The sequence below is a fragment of the Rhinoderma darwinii genome, assembly GCF_050947455.1.
Source record: "Rhinoderma darwinii isolate aRhiDar2 chromosome 2 unlocalized genomic scaffold, aRhiDar2.hap1 SUPER_2_unloc_14, whole genome shotgun sequence".
Lineage (NCBI taxonomy): Eukaryota > Metazoa > Chordata > Amphibia > Anura > Rhinodermatidae > Rhinoderma > Rhinoderma darwinii.
In genome coordinates this window covers 166489-184022 of record NW_027461679.1, presented here as the reverse complement: position 1 = coordinate 184022, position 17534 = coordinate 166489, and positions in this window count along the sequence as shown.

The window sequence follows — 17534 nt, the reverse complement described above, 5'->3', positions numbered from 1 at the left end:
CGCCATACTATGACACCTACACAGAATTTTGAAAAAAGCAGACCTCTTTATTCCCAATACCTTTAAGGTTATTGGTCTGTGGTATTTCTACAAAACAAACCTGATATCATCTCAGACCACACAATTTTACCTTGAGAGAGAGGAGCAATAACATAAGCATTACATCTCTCTTTATTGCCCTGATCAAATCCAGCTAAAGGGACCTACCCTAAGTTATTCCACTTCACATGAAGCACCAATATCCAAGGAGGGCCCAGCAACTGAACCAAACAAACCACTTCTGACCAGACATCTCCATTGGAAATTAGATGAACATAATGGAAATGACACAGTGATATGATAGCAATCTCACCATATTACCAATGTAACTATAATGATTTGAGGTACATCTAACTTCAATGTAACAGAATAACATATAAAATATAGTAAAAGAATCTAGATAAAATCTCCATGATTATACACAGCCAATCAAAATCAAATGAGAGTACAACATTAACATGAAATGTGTGCAAGTATAAAACAAAATTGAAAACGATACCAAAAAATCCCAACTTTTTTACAGTAAACAGGAAAACACAGAATTAATTCACCCAGAAGTGTATACCCCTTTACAAGCACTTTTTTTTACAAAATGTATTGATTCTATAGTACAACACATGATAGCTACGCATTGGAAAACGTACAAGGTCTGGATATCCTAAGTCTACACAATTTATCATCACACAAAAGCTCTCAAAATCTGCTTCAGTCCTGGTTCTTTATCTAAACCTATGGCACCACTACAGGCATTGGCTTTAAGCCCAATATACATATGAGTCTCCAACCATTTGTAAAACAGCTCTTGGAATATTAGGTGAGTAAATAATGCTACTTCTATTATATTTGTCAGATAGTGGGTACATGAAGAATTTGGAAAAAAAGATAGCGAGCTATGGGAAACTTACTAGATAAGACTTTTGAACATAACAACACAAGAATTGTTATCTTCAAATAAAGGCCTCCTCCTCCCCTTCAGCCTTTCCTCTCCATCTCCAAAATTGGTGTCTTTACTAATTCTTTGCGTTACATATTATAAAAATCAGCAGACAGTAAAGTTCCCATAGACTAAGACCTCATTATCCAGGAAACCAGTCAGTCCAGAATTCTTAAAAAAATTGTTTCAAATCCCTGCCTATGAGATATCACATACAACTCTGGGACAAATTAGTAGAGACTGGTGGCAAATTTAATCAAAAATCAAGTCCCTATGGAGTCACTGGCTTCAAAAACTAAAATAACATAATGAACACCATCATGTAAAATAAACTCATATGACTTCCTAACAAGCAAATGGTGCCATACCATGACACCTACATGGAATTTTGAAAAAAAAATATGTCTCCATTCCCAATACCTTCCTATGGGAAACTTACTAGATAAGACTTTTGAACATAACAACACAAGAATTGTTGTGTTCAAATAAAGGCCTCCTCCTCCCCTTCAGCCTTTCCTCTCCATCTCCAAAATTGGTGTCTTTACCAATCTTTTGTGTCACTTATTGTAAATAGCAGCAAATACTAAAGTTCCTATAGCCTAGGACCTCCTAATCCGGAAATCCAGTCAGTACAGAATTCTTAAAAAAATAGTTTCAAACCCCTGGCTATCAGAAATCACATACTACTCTGGTACACAGAAGTAGAGACTGGCGACAAATTTACCAAAACCAAGTCCCTGTGGAGTCACTGGTTTCAAAGACTAAAAAAACACAGTGAACACCATCACTAAAATCAAATCAGATGACTTCCTAACCAGCAAATGGTGCCATACTATGACACCTACACAGAATTTTGAAAAAAGCAGACCTCTTTATTCCCAATACCTTTCAAGGTTATTGGTCTGTGGTATTTCTCCAAAACAAACATGATACCATCTCAGACCACACAATTTTACCTTGAGAGAGAGGAACAATAACATAAGCATTACATCTCCTCTTTACTGCCCTGACCAAATCCAGCTAAAGGGACCTACCCTAAGTAATTCCACTTCACATGAAGCACCAATATCCAAGGAGGGCCCAGCAACTGAACCAAACAAACCACTTCTGACCAGACATCTCCATTGGAAATTAGATGAACATAATGGAAATGACACAGTGATATGATAGCAATCTCACCATATTACCAATGTAACTATAATGATTTGAGGTACATCTAACTTCAATGTAACAGAATAACATATAAAATATAGTAAAAGAATCTAGATAAAATCTCCATGATTATACACAGCCAATCAAAATCAAATGAGAGTACAACATTAACATGAAATGTGTGCAAGTATAAAACAAAATTGAAAACTATACCAAAAAATCCCAACTTTTTTACAGTAAACAGGAAAACACAGAATTAATTCACCCAGAAGTGTATACCCCTTTACAAGCACTTTTTTTTACAAAATGTATTGATTCTATAGTACAACACATGATAGCTACGCATTGGAAAACGTACAAGGTCTGGATATCCTAAGTCTACACAATTTATCATCACACAAAAGCTCTCAAAATCTGCTTCAGTCCTGGTTCTTTATCTAAACCTATGGCACCACTACAGGCATTGGCTTTAAGCCCAATATACATATGAGTCTCCAACCATTTGTAAAACAGCTCTTGGAATATTAGGTGAGTAAATAATGCTACTTCTATTATATTTGTCAGATAGTGGGTACATGAAGAATTTGGAAAAAAAGATAGCGAGCTATGGGAAACTTAATAGATAAGACATTTGAACATAACAACACAAGAATTGTTATCTTCAAATAAAGGCCTCCTCCTCCCCTTCAGCCTTTCCTCTCCATCTCCAAAATTGGTGTCTTTACCAATTCTTTGCGTTACTTATTATAAAAATCAGCAGACAGTAAAGTTCCCATAGCCTAAGACCTCATTATCCAGGAAATCAGTCAGTCCAGAATTCTTAAAAAAATTGTTTCAAATCCCTGCCTATGAGATATCACATTCTACTCTGGGACAAATTAGTAGAGACTGGTGGCAAATTTAATCAAAAAACAAGTCCCTATGGAGTCACTGGCTTCAAAGACTAAAATAACATAATGAACACCATCATGTAAAATAAACTCATATGACTTCCTAACAAGCAAATGGTGCCATACCACGACACCTACATGGAATTTTGAAAAAAAAATATGTCTCTATTCCCAATACCTTCCTATGGGAAACTTACTAGATAAGACTTTTGAACATAACAACACAAGAATTGTTATCTTCAGATAAAGGCCTCCTCCTCCCCTTCAGCCTTGCCTCTCCATCTCCAAAATTGGTGTCTTTACCAATCTTATGTGTCACTTATTGTAAATAGCAGCAAATACTATAGTTCCTATAGCCTAGGACCTTATAATCCTGAAATCCAGTCAGTACAGAATTCTTAAAAAAATAGTTTCAAACCCCTGGCTATCAGATATCACATACTACTCTGGTACATAGAAGTAGAGACTGGTGACAAATTTACCAAAATCAAGTCCCTGTGGAGTCACTGGTTTCAAAGACTAAAAAAACACAGTGAACACCATCACTAAAATCAAATCAGATGACTTCCTAACCAGCAAATGGCGCCATACTATGACACCTACACAGAATTTTGAAAAAAGCAGACCTCTTTATTCCCTATACCTTTCAAGGTTATTGGTCTGTGGCATTTCTCCAAAACAAACATGATACCATCTCAGACCACACAATTTTACCTTGAGAGAGAGGAGCAATAACATAAGCATTACATCTCTCTTTACTGCCATGACCAAATCCAGCTAAAGGGACCTACCCTAAGTTATTCCACTTCACATGAAGCACCAATATCCAAGGAGGGCCCAGCAACTGAACCAAACAACCACTTCTGACCAGACATCTCCATTGGAAATTAGATGAACATAATGGAAATGACACAGTAATATGATAGCAATCTCACCATATTACCAATGTAACTATAATGATTTGAGGTACATCTAACTTCAATGTAACAGAATAACATATAAAATATAGTAAAAGAATCTAGATAAAGTCTCCATGATTATACACAGCCAATCAAAATCAAATTAGAGTACAACATTAACATCAAATGTGTGCAAGTATAAAACAAAATTGAAAACTATACCAAAAAATTTCCAACTTTTTTACAATAAACAGGAAAACACAGAATTAATTCACCCAGAAGTGTATACCCCTTTACAAGCACTTTTTTTTACAAAATGTATTGATTCTATAGTACAACACATGATAGCTACGCATTGGAAAACATACAAGGTGTGGATTTCCTAAGTCTACACAATTTATCATCACACAAAAGCTCTCAAAATCTGCTTCAGTCCTGGTTCTTTATCTGAACCTATGGCACCACTACAGGCATTGGCTTTAAGCCCAATATACATATGAGTCTCCAACCATTTGTAAAACAGCTCTTGGTATATTAGGTGAGTAAATAATGCTACTTCTATTATATTTGTCAGATAGTGGGTACATGAAGAATTTGGAAAAAAAGATAGCGAGCTATGGGAAACTTACTAGATAAGACTTTTGAACATAACAACACAAGAATTGTTATCTTCAAATAAAGGCCTCCTCCTCCCCTTCAGCCTTTCCCCTCCATCTCCAAAATTGGTGTCTTTACCAATTCTTTGCGTTACTTATTACAAAAATCAGCAGACAGTAAAGTTCCCATAGCCTAAGACCTCATCATCCAGGAAACCAGTCAGTCCAGAATTCTTAAAAAAATTGTTTCAAATCCCTGCCTATGAGATATCACATACTACTCTGGGACAAATAAGTAGAGACTGGTGGCAAATGTAATCAAAAAACAAGCCCCTATGGAGTCACTGGCTTCAAAGACTAAAATAACATAATGAACACCATCATGTAAAATAAACTCATATGACTTCCTAACAAGCAAATGGTGCCATACCACGACACCTACATGGAATTTTAAAAAAAAAATATGTCTCTATTCCCAATACCTTCCTATGGGAAACTTACTAGATAAGACTTTTGAACATAACAACACAAGAATTGTTATCTTCAAATAAAGGCCTCCTCCTCCCAATCAGCCTTGCCTCTCCATCTCCAAAATTGGTGTCTTTACCAATCTTATGTGTCACTTATTGTAAATAGCAGCAAATACTAAAGTTCCTATAGCCTAGGACCTCATAATCCGGAAATCCAGTCAGTACAGAATTCTTAAAAAAATAGTTTCAAACCCCTGGCTATCAGATATCACATACTACTCTGGTACACAGAAGTAGAGACTGGTGACAAATTTACCAAAACCAAGTCCCTGTGGAGTCACTGGTTTCAAAGACTAAAAAAACACAGTGAACATCATCACTAAAATCAAATCAGATGACTTCCTAACCAGCAAATGGCGCCATACTATGACACCTACACAGAATTTTGAAAAAAGCAGACCTCTTTATTCCCAATACCTTTAAAGGTTATTGGTCTGTGGTATTTCTCCAAAACAAACATGATACCATCTCAGATCACACAATTTTACCTTGAGAGAGAGGAGCAATAACATAAGCATTACATCTCTCTTTATTGCCCTGACCAAATCCAGCTAAAGGGACCTACCCTAAGTTATTCCACTTCACATGAAGCACCAATATCCAAGGAGGGCCCAGCAACTGAACCAAACAAACCACTTCTGACCAGACATCTCCATTGGAAATTAGATGAACATAATGGAAATGACACAGTGATATGATAGCAATCTCACCATATTACCAATGTAACTATAATGATTTGAGGTACATCTAACTTCAATGTAACAGAATAACATATAAAATATAGTAAAAGAATCTAGATAAAATCTCCATGATTATACACAGCCAATCAAAATCAAATAAGAGTACAACATTAAAATGAAATGTGTGTAAGCATAAAACAAAATTGAAAACGATACCAAAAAATCCCAACTTTTTTACAGTAAACAGGAAAACACAGAATTAATTCACCCAGAAGTGTATACCCCTTTACAAGCACTTTTTTTTTTACAAAATGTATTGATTCTATAGTACAACACATGATAGCTACGCATTGGAAAACGTACAAGGTCTGGATATCCTAAGTCTACACAATTTATCATCACACAAAAGCTCTCAAAATCTGCTTCAGTCCTGGTTCTTTATCTAAACCTATGGCACCACTACAGGCATTGGCTTTAAGCCCAATATACATATGAGTCTCCAACCATTTGTAAAACAGCTCTTGGTATATTAGGTGAGTAAATAATGCTACTTCAATTATATTTGTCAGATAGTGGGTACATGAAGAATTTGGAAAAAAAGATAGCGAGCTATGGGAAACTTACTAGATAAGACTTTTGAACATAACAACACGAGAATTGTTATCTTCAAATAAAGGCCTCCTCCTCCCCTTCAGCCTTTCCTCTCCATCTCCAAAATTGGTGTCTTTACCAATTCTTTGCGTTACTTATTATAAAAATCAGCAGACAGTAAAGTTCCCATAGCCTAAGACCTCATCATCCAGGAAACCAGTCAGTCCAGAATTCTTAAAAAAATAGTTTCAAATCCCTGCCTATGAGATATCACATACTACTCTGGGACAAATAAGTAGAGACTGGTGGCAAATTTAATCAAAACACAAGTCCCTATGGAGTCACTGGCTTCAAAGACTAAAATAACATAATGAACACCATCATGTAAAATAAACTCATATGACTTCCTAACAAGCAAATGGTGCCATACCACGACACCTACATGGAATTTTGAAAAAAAAAAATATGTTTCTATTCCCAATACCTTCCTATGGGAAACTTACTACATAAGACTTTTGAACATAACAACACAAGAATTGTTATCTTCAAATAAAGGCCTCCTCCTCCCCTTCAGCCTTGCCTCTCCATCTCCAAAATTGGTGTCTTTACCAATCTTATGTGTCACTTATTGTAAATAGCAGCAAATACTAAAGTTCCTATAGCCTAGGACCTCATAATCCGGAAATCCAGTCAGTACAGAATTCTTAAAAAAATTGTTTCAAACCCCTGGCTATCAGATATCACATACTACTCTGGTACACAGAAGTAGAGACTGGTGACAAATTTACCAAAACCAAGTCCCTGTGGAGTCACTGGTTTCAAAGACTAAAAAAACACAGTGAACACCATCACTAAAATCAAATCAGATGACTTCCTAACCAGCAAATGGCGCCATACTATGACACCTACACAGAATTTTGAAAAAAGCAGACCTCTTTATTCCCAATACCTTTCAAGGTTATTGGTCTGTGGTATTTCTCCAAAACAAACATGATACCATCTCAGACCACAAAATTTTACCTTGAGAGAGAGGAGCAATAACATAAGCATTACATCTCTCTTTATTGCCCTGACCAAATCCAGCTAAAGGGACCTACCCTAAGTTATTCCACTTCACATGAAGCACCAATATCCAAGGAGGGCCCAGCAACTGAACCAAACAAACCACTTCTGACCAGACATCTCCATTGGAAATTAGATGAACATAATGGAAATGACACAGTGATATGATAGCAATCTCACCATATTACCAATGTAACTATAATGATTTGAGGTACATCTAACTTCAATGTAACAGAATAACATATAAAATATAGTAAAAGAATCTAGATAAAATCTCCATGATTATACACAGCCAATCAAAATCAAATAAGAGTACAACATTAAAATGAAATGTGTGTAAGCATAAAACAAAATTGAAAACTATACCAAAAAATCCCAACTTTTTTACAGTAAACAGGAAAACACAGAATTAATTCACCCAGAAGTGTATACCCCTTTACAAGCACTTTTTTTTAACAAAATGTATTGATTCTATAGTACAACACATGATAGCTACGCATTGGAAAACGTACAAGGTCTGGATATCCTAAGTCTACACAATTTATCATCACACAAAAGCTCTCAAAATCTGCTTCAGTCCTGGTTCTTTATCTAAACCTATGGCACCACTACAGGCATTGGCTTTAAGCACAATATACATATGAGTCTCCAACCATTTGTAAAACAGCTCTTGGTATATTAGGTGAGTAAATAATGCTACTTCAATTAAATTTGTAAGATAGTGGGTACATGAAGTATTTGGAAAAAAAGATAGCGAGCTATGGGAAACTTACTAGATAAGACTTTTGAACATAACAACACAAGAATTGTTATCTTCAAATAAAGGCCTTCTCCCCCCCTTCAGCCTTTCCTCTCCATCTCCAAAATTGGTGTCTTTACCAATTCTTTGCGTTACTTATTATAAAAATCAGCAGACAGTAAATTTCCCATCGCCTAAGACCTCATCATCCAGGAAACCAGTCAGTCCAGAATTCTTAAAAAAATAGTTTCAAATCCCTGCCTATGAGATATCACATACTACTCTGGGACAAATAAGTAGAGACTGGTGGCAAATTTAATAAAAAAACAAGTCCCTATGGAGTCACTGGCTTCAAAGACTAAAATAACATAATGAACACAATCATGTAAAATAAACTCATATGACTTCCTAACAAGCAAATGGTGCCATACCACGACACCTACATGGAATTTTAAAAAAAAAATATGTCTCTATTCCCAATACCTTCCTATGGGAAACTTACTAGATAAGACTTTTGAACATAACAACACAAGAATTGTTATCTTCAAATAAAGGCCTCCTCCTCCCCTTCAGCCTTGCCTCTCCATCTCCAAAATTGGTGTCTTTACCAATCTTATGTGTCACTTATTGTAAATAGCAGCAAATACTAAAGTTCCTATAGCCTAGGACCTCATAATCCGGAAATCCAGTCAGTACAGAATTCTTAAAAAAATAGTTTCAAACCCCTGGCTATCAGATATCACATACTACTCTGGTACACAGAAGTAGAGACTGGTGACAAATTTACCAAAACCAAGTCCCTGTGGAGTCACTAGTTTCAAAGACTAAAAAAAAAACAGTGAACACCATCACTAAAATAAAATCAGATGACTTCCTAACCAGCAAATGGCGCCATACTATGACACCTACACAGAATTTTGAAAAAAGCAGACCTCTTTATTCCCAATACCTTTTAAGGTTATTGGTCTGTGGTATTTCTCCAAAACAAACATGATACCATCTCAGACCACACAATTTTACCTTCAGAGAGAGGAGCAATAACATAAGCATTACATCTCTCTTTATTGCCCTGACCAAATCCAGCAAAAGGGACCTACCCTAAGTTATTCCACTTCACATGAAGCACCAATATCCAAGGAGGGCCCAGCAACTGAACCAAACAAACCACTTCTGACCAGACATCTCCATTGGAAATTAGATGAACATAATGGAAATGACACAGTGATATGATAGCAATCTCACCATATTACCAATGTAACTACTATGATTTGAGGTACATCTAACTTCAATGTAACAGAATAACATATAAAATATAGTAAAATAATCTAGATAAAATCTCCATGATTATACACAGCCAATCAAAATCAAATGAGAGTACAACATTAACATGAAATGTGTGCAAGTATAAAACAAAATTGAAAACTATACCAAAAAATGTCCAACTTTTTTACAATAAACAGGAAAACACAGAATTAATTCACCCAGAAGTGTATACCCCTTTACAAGCACTTTTTTTTACAAAATGTATTGATTCTATAGTACAACACATGATAGCTACGCATTGGAAAACGTACAAGGTCTGGATATCCTAAGTCTACACAATTTATCATCACACAAAAGCTCTCAAAATCTGCTTCAGTCCTGGTTCTTTATCTAAACCTATGGCCCCACTACAGGCATTGGCTTTAAGTCCAATATACATATGAGTCTCCAACCATTTGTAAAACAGCTCTTGGTATATTAGGTGAGTAAATAATGCTACTTCAATTATATTTGTCAGATAGTGGGTACATGAAGAATTTGGAAAAAAAGATAGCGAGCTATAGGAAACTTACTAGATAAGACTTTTGAACATAACAACACAAGAATTGTTATCTTCAAATAAAGGCCTCCTCCTCCCCTTCAGCCTTGCCTCTCCATCTCCAAAATTGGTGTCTTTACCAATCTTATGTGTCACTTATTGTAAATAGCAGCAAATACTAAAGTTCCTATAGCCTAGGACCTCATAATCCGGAAATCCAGTCAGTACAGAATTCTTTAAAAAATTGTTTCAAACCCCTGGCTATCAGATATCACATACTACTCTGGTACACAGAAGTAGAGACTGGTGACAAATTTACCAAAACCAAGTCCCTGTGGAGTCACTGGTTTCAAAGACTAAAAAAACACAGTGAACACCATCACTAAAATCAAATCAGATGACTTCCTAACCAGCAAATGGCGCCATACTATGACACCTACACAGAATTTTGAAAAAAAACAGACCTCTTTATTCCCAATACCTTTCAAGGTTATTGGTCTGTGGTATTTCTCCAAAACAAACATGATACCATCTCAGACCACACAATTTTACCTTGAGAGAGAGGAGTAATAACATAGGCATTACATCTCTCTTTATTGCCCTGACCAAATCCAGCTAAAGGGACCTACCCTAAGTTATTCCACTTCACATGAAGCACCAATATCCAAGGAGGGCCCAGCAACTGAACCAAACAAACCACTTCTGACCAGACATCTCCATTGGAAATTAGATGAACATAATGGAAATGACACAGTGATATGATAGCAATCTCACCATATTACCAATGTAACTATAATGATTTGAGGTACATCTAACTTCAATGTAACAGAATAACATATAAAAAATAGTAAAATAATCTAGATAAAATCTCCATGATTATACATAGCCAATCAAAATCAAATGAGAGTTCAACATTAACATGAAATGTGTGCAAGTATAAAACAAAATTGAAAACTATACCAAAAAATCCCAACTTTTTTACAATAAACAGGAAAACACAGAATTAATTCACCCAGAAGTGTATACCGTTATACAAGCACTTTTTTTTTTCCAAAATGTATTGATTCTATAGTACAACACATGATAGCTACGCATTGGAAAACGTACAAGGTCTGGATATCCTAAGTCTACACAATTTATCATCACACAAAAGCTCTCAAAATCTGCTTCAGTCCTGGTTCTTTATCTAAACCTATGGCACCACTACAGGCATTGGCTTTAAGCCCAATATACATATGAGTCTCCAACCATTTGTAAAACAGCTCTTGGAATATTAGGTGAGTAAATAATGCTACTTCTATTATATTTGTCAGATAGTGGGTACATGAAGAATTTGGAAATAAAGATAGCGAGCTATGGGAAACTTACTAGATAAGACTTTTAAACATAACAACACAAGAATTGTTATCTTCAAATAAAGGCCTCCTCCTCCCCTTTAGGCTTTCCTCTCCATCTCCAAAATTGGTGTCTTTACCAATTCTTTGCGTTACTTATTATAAAAATCAGCAGACAGTAAAGTTCCCATAGCCTAAGACCTCATCATCCAGGAAACCAGTCAGTCCAGAATTCTTAAAAAAATAGTTTCAAATCCCTGCCTATGAGATATCACATACTACTCTGGGACAAATAAGTAGAGACTGGTGGCAAATGTAATCAAAAAACAAGTCCCTATGGAGTCACTGGCTTCAGAGACTAAAATAACAGAATGAACACCATCATGTAAAATAAACTTATATGACTTCCTAACAAGCAAATGGTGCCATACCACGACACCTACATGGAATTTTGAAAAAAAAAATATGTCTCTATTCCCAATACCTTTCTATGGGAAACTTACTAGATAAGACTTTTGAACATACCAACACAAGAATTGTTGTCTTCAAATAAAGGCCTCCTCCTCCCCTTCAGCCTTGCCTCTCCATCTCCAAAATTGGTGTCTTTACCAATCTTATGTGTCACTTATTGTAAATAGCAGCAAATACTAAAGTTCCTATAGCCTAGGACCTCATAATCCGGAAATCCAGTCAGTACAGAATTCTTAAAAAAATAGTTTCAAACCCCTGGCTATCAGATATCACATACTACTCTGGTACACAGAAGTAGAGACTGGTGACAAATTTACCAAAACCAAGTCCCTGTGGAGTCACTAGTTTCAAAGACTAAAAAAACACAGTGAACACCATCACTAAAATCAAATCAGATGACTTCCTAACCAGCAAATGGCGCCATACTATGACACCTACACAGAATTTTGAAAAAAGCAGACCTCTTTATTCCCAATACCTTTCAAGGTTATTGGTCTGTGGTATTTCTCCAAAACAAACATGATACCATCTCAGACCACACAATTTTACCTTGAGAGAGAGGAGCAATAACATAAGCATTACATCTCTCTTTATTGCCCTGACCAAATCCAGCAAAAGGGACCTACCCTAAGTTATTCCACTTCACATGAAGCACCAATATCCAAGGAGGGCCCAGCAACTGAACCGAACAAACCACTTCTGACCAGACATCTCCATTGGAAATTAGATGAACATAATGGAAATGACACAGTGATATGATAGCAATCTCACCATATTACCAATGTAACTACTATGATTTGAGGTACATCTAACTTCAATGTAACAGAATAACATATAAAATATAGCAAAAGAATCTAGATAAAATCTCCATGATTTTACACAGCCAATCAAAATCAAATGAGAGTACAACATTAACATGAAATGTGTGCAAGTATAAAACAAAATTGAAAACTATACCAAAAAATTTCTAACTTTTTTACAATAAACAGGAAAACACAGAATTAATTCACCCAGAAGTGTATACCCCTTTACAAGCACTTTTTTTTACAAAATGTATTGATTCTATAGTACAACACATGATAGCTACGCATTGGAAAACGTACAAGGTCTGGATATCCTAAGTCTACACAATTTATCATCACACAAAAGCTCTCAAAATCTGCTTCAGTCCTGGTTCTTTATCTAAACCTATGGCACCACTACAGGCATTGGCTTTAAGCCCAATATACATATGATTCTCCAACCATTTGTAAAACAGCTCTTGGAATATTAGGGGAGTAAATAATGCTACTTCTATTATATTTGTCAGATAGTGGGTACAGGAAGAATTTGGAAAAAAAGATAGCGAGCTATGGGAAACTTACTAGATAAGACTTTTGAACATAACAACACAAGAATTGTTATCTTCAAATAAAGGCCTCCTCCTCCCCTTCAGCCTTTCCTCTCCATCTCCAAAATTGGTGTCTTTACCAATTCTTTGCGTTACTTATTATAAAAATCAGCAGACAGTAAAGTTCCCATAGCCTAAGACCTCATCATCCAGGAAACCAGTCAGTCCAGAATTCTTAAAAAAATAGTTTCAAATCCCTGCCTATGAGATATCACATACTACTCTGAGACAAATAAGTAGAGACTGGTGGCAAATTTAATCAAAACACAAGTCCCTATGGAGTCACTGGCTTCAAAGACTAAAATAACATAATGAACACCATCATGTAAAATAAACTCATATGACTTCCTAACAAGCAAATGGTGCCATACCACGACACTTACATGGAATTTTGAAGAAAAAAATATGTCTCTATTCCCAATACCTTCCTATGGGAAACTTACTAGATAAGACTTTTGAACATAACAACACAAGAATTGTTATCTTCAAATAAAGGCCACCTCCTCCCCTTCAGCCTTGCCTCTACATCTCCAAAATTGGTGTCTTTACCAATCTTATGTGTCACTTATTGTAAATAGCAGCAAATACTAAAGTTCCTATAGCCTAGGACCTCATAATACGGAAATCCAGTCAGTACAGAATTCTTAAATAAATAGTTTCAAACCCCTGGCTATCAGATATCACATACTACTCTGGTACACAGAAGTAGAGACTGGTGACAAATTTACCAAAACCAAGTCCCTGTGGAGTCACTGGTTTCAAAGACTAAAAAAACACAGTGAACATCATCACTAAAATCAAATCAGATGACTTCCTAACCAGCAAATGGCGCCATACTATGACACCTACACAGAATTTTGAAAAAAGCAGACCTCTTTATTCCCAATACCTTTCAAGGTTATTGGTCTGTGGTATTTCTCCAAAACAAACATGATACCATCTCAGACCACACAATTTTACCTTGAGAGAGAGGAACAATAACATAAGCATTACATCTCCTCTTTACTGCCCTGACCAAATCCAGCTAAAGGGACCTACCCTAAGTTATTCCACTTCACATGAAGCACCAATATCCAAGGAGGGCCCAGCAACTGAACCAAACAAACCACTTCTGACCAGACATCTCCATTGGAAATTAGATGAACATAATGGAAATGACACAGTGATATGATAGCAATCTCACCATATTACCAATGTAACTATAATGATTTGAGGTACATCTAACTTCAATGTAACAGAATAACATATCAAATATAGTAAAAGAATCTAGATAAAATCTCCATGATTATACACAGCCAATCAAAATCAAATAAGAGTACAACATTAACATGAAATGTGTGCAAGTATAAAACAAAATTGAAAACTATACCAAAAAATCCCAACTTTTTTACAGTAAACAGGAAAACACAGAATTAATTCACCCAGAAGTGTATACCCCTTTACAAGCACTTTTTTTTTACAAAATGTATCGATTCTATAGTACAACACATGATAGCTACGCATTGGAAAACGTACAAGGTCTGGATATCCTAAGTCTACACAATTTATCATCACACAAAAGCTCTCAAAATCTGCTTCAGTCCTGGTTCTTTACCTAAACCTATGGCACCACTACAGGCATTGGCTTTAAGCCCAATATACATATGAGTCTCCAACCATTTGTAAAACAGCTCTTGGAATATTAGGTGAGTAAATAATGCTACTTCTATTATATTTGTCAGATAGTGGGTACATGAAGAATTTGGAAAAAAAGATAGCGAGCTATGGGAAACTTACTAGATAAGACTTTTGAACATAACAACACAAGAATTGTTATCTTCAAATAAAGGCCTCCTCCTCCCCTTCAGCCTTTCCTCTCCATCTCCAAAATTGGTGTCTTTACCAATTCTTTGCGTTACTTATTATAAAAATCAGCAGACAGCAAAGTTCCCATAGCCTAAGACCTCATCATCCAGGAAACCAGTCAGTCCAGAATTCTTAAAAAAATAGTTTCAAATCCCTGCCTATGAGATATCACATACTACTCTGGGACAAATAAGTAGAGACTGGTGGCAAATGTAATCAAAAAACAAGTCCCTATGGAGTCACTGGCTTCAGAGACTAAAATAACATAATGAACACCATCATGTAAAATAAACTTATATGACTTCCTAACAAGCAAATGGTGCCATACCACGACACCTACATCGAATTTTGAAAAAAAAATATGTCTCTATTCCCAATACCTTTCTATGGGATACTTACTAGATAAGACTTTTGAACATAACAACAAAGGAATTGTTATCTTCAAATAAAGGCCTCCTCCTCCCCTTCAGCCTTGCCTCTCCATCTCCAATATTGGTGTCTTTACCAATCTTATGTGTCACTTATTGTAAATAGCAGCAAATACTAAAGTTCCTATAGCCTAGGACCTCATAATCCGGAAATCCAGTCAGTACAGAATTCTTAAAAAAATAGTTTCAAACCCCTGGCTATCAGATATCACATACTACTCTGGTACACAGAAGTAGAGACTGGTGACAAATTTGCCAAAACAAAGTCCCTGTGGAGTCACTGGTTTCAAAGACTAAAAAAAACACAGTGAACACCATCACTTAAATCAAATCAGATGACTTCCTAACCAGCAAATGGCGCCATACTATGACACCTACACAGAATTTTGAAAAAAGCAGACCTCTTTATTCCCAATACCTTTCAAGGTTATTGGTCTGTGGTATTTCTCCAAAACAAACATGATACCATCTCAGACCACACAATTTTACCTTGAGAGAGAGGAGCAATAACATAAGCATTACATCTCTCTTTATTGCCCTGACCAAATCCAGCTAAAGGGACCTACCCTAAGTTATTCCACTTCACATGAAGCACCAATATCCAAGGAGGTCCCAGCAACTGAACCAAACAAACCACTTCTGACCAGACATCTCCATTGGAAATTAGATGAACATAATGGAAATGACACAGTGATATGATAGCAATCTCACCATATTACCAATGTAACTATAATGATTTGAGGTACATCTAACTTCAATGTAACAGAATAACATATAAAATATAGTAAAAGAATCTAGATAAAATCTCCATGATTATACACAGCCAATCAAAATCAAATGAGAGTACAACATTAACATGAAATGTGTGCAAGTATAAAACAAAATTGAAAACTATACCAAAAAATCCCAACTTTTTTACAGTAAACAGGAAAACACAGAATTAATTCACCCAGAAGTGTATATACCCCTTTACAAGCACTTTTTTTTACAAAATGTATTGATTTTATAGTACAACACATGATAGCTATGCATTGGAAAACGTACAAGGTCAGGATATCCTAAGTCTACACAATTTATCATCACACAAAAGCTCTCAAAATCTGCTTCAGTCCTGGTTCTTTATCTAAACCTATGGCACCACTACAGGCATTGGCTTTAAGCCCAATATACATATGACTCTCCAACCATTTGTAAAACAGCTCTTGGAATATTAGGTGAGTAAATAATGCTACTTCTATTATATTTGTCAGATAGTGGGTACATGAAGAATTTGGAAAAAAAGATAGCGAGCTATGGGAAACTTACTAGATAAGACTTTTGAACATAACAACACAAGAATTGTTATCTTCAAATAAAGGCCTCCTCCTCCCCTTCAGCCTTTCCTCTCCATCTCCAAAATTGGTGTCCTTACCAATTCTTTGCGTTACTTATTATAAAAATAAGCAGACAGTAAAGTTCCCATAGCCTAAGACCTCATCATCCAGGAAACCAGTCAGTCCAGAATTCTTAAAAAAATAGTTTCAAATCCCTGCCTATGAGATATCACATACTACTCTGGGACAAATAAGTAGAGACTGGTGGCAAATTTAATAAAAAAACAAGTCCCTATGGAGTCACTGGCTTCAAAGACTAAAATAACATAATGAACACCATCATGTAAAATAAACTCATATGACTTCCTAACAAGCAAATGGTGCCATACCACGACACCTACATGGAATTTTGAAAAAAAAATATGTCTCTATTCCCAATACCTTCCTATGGGAAACTTACTAGATAAGACTTTTGAACATAACAACAAAGGATTTGCTATCTTCAAATAAAAGCCTCCTCTTCCTCTTCAGCCTTGCCTCTCCATCTCCAATATTGGTGTCTTTACCAATCTTATGTGTCACTTATTGTAAATAGCAGCAAATACTAAAGTTCCTATAGCCTAGGACCTCATAATCCGGAAATCCAGTCAGTACAGAATTCTTAAAAAAATAGTTTCAAACCCCTGGCTATCAGATATCACATACTACTCTGGTACACAGAAGTAGAGACTGGTGACAAATTTACCAAAACCAAGTCCCTGTGGAGTCACTGGTTTCAAAGACTAAAAAAACACAGTGAACACCATCACTAAAATCAAATCAGATGACTTCCTAACCAGC